This window comes from Choloepus didactylus, chromosome X (assembly GCF_015220235.1).
Source record: "Choloepus didactylus isolate mChoDid1 chromosome X, mChoDid1.pri, whole genome shotgun sequence".
NCBI lineage: Eukaryota > Metazoa > Chordata > Mammalia > Pilosa > Megalonychidae > Choloepus > Choloepus didactylus.
The window spans coordinates 72,716,460-72,719,967 of NC_051334.1; the positions used below are offsets into that span (position 1 = coordinate 72,716,460).

The 3,508-nt window shown below is 37.0% G+C and overlaps 1 pseudogene; it reads left to right on the plus strand.

The window, feature by feature from the left end:
* Positions 1-844: 844 nt before the first annotated feature.
* Positions 845-2,840, plus strand: LOC119523703 (annotated as a pseudogene).
* The last annotated feature ends 668 nt before the right edge of the window (positions 2,841-3,508 follow it).

Sequence of the window (3,508 nt, forward strand, 5' to 3'; positions counted from 1 at the left end):
TACAAAGTTTGCTGCGATCTCAGCTTTTCCACGGGTTCCCAACTTGTGTATGATGTGTGACTGGTCACTGGAGACCCTGTCAACACTGTTTCATACAGTTCCTGGGTAATTATCAGCTTATAATGTACTCTTAAAGTACTTTAAGTTCTCTTTTCAAAGTATTAAGTATTCTTTAGGTGCTAAGAGCACGTTTTAATTACTCCCTCTGAGAGTAAAGGAGTATTTCCCTAGGATCTCTGGGGGAACCTGTATCTTTTGCATGAGATCAAAAGCCTGCTTCTGGTCGTTGTGCATGGTGGTTGCATAACGCAGAAGGTCTGGCGAACCAGGCCGCCTAAGGTGGCTCTGGCCGCAGTGGCACTGGCGGAGGCAGAGGCAGCGCAGCACCGCTCTGGTAGCCAGTAAATGACCCGCGGCATAACAAGTATTAAACTGCAAAACAAATGAGTAAGAACATGCAAGATAAAGACAATTTATATCACAGGAAGCCTACTGAAAATGCAAAAATGAAACATCCGAGTGGACTAATTACACCAAATTCAGCTTTTGTGAAATTTGTATGGACCACACCCAAAGATTGACTTCTGCCTCGACAGAAATGCATAAGGAGTGTCCTTTTGGAAATGATTTGCTTTTTTTAAGAACTGGTGTATCTAGTTACTTATTCTGCCCTACTCGTGTATCTAGTTACTTATTCTGCCCTCTGAGGCTTAATTAAAACTAGACCCATACCTTGAAAATTCGTTACTATAGACTCAGGTCTCACAAAACCTGAAACTGTTCCTGATGAAATGATATTCTGAACAAAAAGAATATAGGAAAAAGAAACATCAAAATATGAAAGATGGCAAGTCCAGATAGAAGAAATCCAGAAGATATTAAAAGCCTATAAAGTAATACCTACAAGTTGCCGGAAGCAAGTCGAAATCCTGAATAAGTTAAAAATTGTTGAAGCACTGAAAACAACAATAATTGGGAATCATGTGCCAAGTAATAATCAGAATTAAAGTACTGGTGTCATACAAAGCAAATGTACACATTCTGAAAAGGATTCTTCCTCACTGGACTCTAGCAAAAATTCAATAAGCTCACAGAAAAGTAAAGTATTCCCTCAGAATTTAATAGAAACGGTAGAGAAAATTGTTGATTCAAAAATTAGTTTGGAATGTGTTAATGAATAAGTCATGGATCCTTACCAAAAGCCAGATAAAACAGTAGACTCTCCGATGAAGAGGCAAACGTCTCTCTGAACACTTCTGAAAATCATTTTGAATATCAGGCAAATGTAACAAGATTGTTTTTTGAGCAACATAAAGGGGATTGTAATCTAAAATCCATTTACTCTCCACCCAGTGTATTGAGAGATATAGTTCAAATGCTAAAGTATTCAGTAACTAGTACCTTGGATGATCAGAGAAATAACAAGATGGTTTCCTATTTAGAAACAAGCACCAATTCAGAATCACATGATAAAAGGCAAAATGACAACATTTTAAGTTCAGACTCCTGTTTTGTGCCTGTTGAGAAAGCACCTAATTTGGTGAATTCAGTTAGTTCCAGCAACCATGATGCTGACATTTGAAAACTGAAGAATCTAGTAGAACTTGTCATTCCAGCATTTCAACTTGTGGAAGTATAGACTCAACATGGCATTCATCATTCAAAATTGATAATAATTACAGTCATAATCAAAAGAAGAGGATGTTTTCAGAAAACAAAGAAAATCTTACATGCATGAAAACTTCAGAGCAAATTAATGAAAATATTTGTGTAGCTCTGGAAAGGCAAAGAGCATTGCTGAAACAGGAGATCTGTAGTATAAATTACAAAGTATTTGATCACAAACTAAAAGAATTGAATGAATGCATTGGGAAGACACAGTGCAGGAATAAACATGAAGCAATAGCTGATGAGCAAAAGCTTCAAAGATATATCAAAACAATAGTATTATCTCAAAGGAATTGTTTGGAACCAAACATGTTATCCAGTAATATAGCCTGTGAGGTTGTAAATTCAGAGACTATGAATTTGGATAAGATTCAAGAGTCAGCCAATAGTCCAGATGAAAAAAAATGACTTCTATGAACTATGAACCTTCTAAACCACTGGGAAAAGCATGTTGAGTTGGTTTCTGAAAGTAACAATGATGATATGTTGATTTCTGTGGCAAGTCCTAATTTGAAAACTCCAATTGCATCAAATCCAACAGATATTGGAAAAAATTACATCAAGAAATTCCAGTGATTTACCTGATGCTGAACCAGAAGTTATGGCTATAGAGGAAAAGAAACTTGATTCTGTGATTGATCTAACAAAAGAAAGCCTATCCAACTGCAACACAGAAGTTCAGTACCCACCCTGGAGTCACCTATGAAAGCTGTTTTAAACTTAAAAGAGACAACCCCAGTGGCACAAAATGCAGCTGAGATTCTTGAGTCCTTTGAGCACCCACCACCTCTCAAAGAAGCACCACCTCTCCTACTTGAACTAGTAGACAAAGTCTGAGATACACCTCCTCCCCAGAAGCTTGAGCTCAAAGAGAAATGGGTGCTGAGACCCAGGGGCATTGCCCAGACTGGGAACATCACCAAAATCAAACCCAAGTGTGCTCCTGTGAATAGCTACCACCTATTCCTGTGCCATAAAAACCCTAATAATAAGCAGATACAGAAGGAAATTGGAGAAATTGAAGCTTTACCTCTCTCAATGGCTTGTACTTTACCTCAGTTTTATCATCCAACAAATACTACTTTACTGTTCAATCAAAAGACATTTTGGGATGATATGGACCATTTTGTAACATAAAATCTATGCCTGGATTTTCTGAAAATCTTACCTAAAAGAAAAGTCTTCAATAATTATATATTGTAATATGTTTTGTTTTTGTTTTTTCATATTTGAGTTGTTTATAATGTTCCTCCGATACTATTTTCCATTTTAAAAGACCAGTTCAGATTGTGAACCCTTTGTATAGGGACAGTCCTCTTCCATATATTATAAGTGGTGATCCTATAGTTTCATGAATTTCTGATTTACATTCAATAAGTACTTTCAATGGATGTGTTCTCAAACATGCATTTTCATGGACCAATGTCAGTAAGCTGTGTTGTGAACAGTATCCTTGGTGACTATGGAGCAGCTGCTTGTATCAAAAGTCCTAGGATACAAGCAGCCACCATTTCCTCTTTTGACAATCAGCTTTGGTGACCTGTTTGTTGCCAGTAGACACAGGAAAAATCAGCTCTTCACTGAAACCAGATCATCTCTGGGGTGCATCACCACCAAGGTTTTCACAAAACAAATGCCTTCCCATTCTGTGTTCAGATTCTGTGATTTATGCCCCTACCTCCTCCACTTTTTTTTTTTTTTTTTTTTGGCTTTGTCAATCATTTGGGAAAATAGTCTGGAGGTTTTCCCTAAATCTGTTTGTATACTTATATGTAATAAAATTTGTTAAACATTGAAAAAAAAAAGCCTGCTTCCTTTTGTATACACACTCTATGGTGCC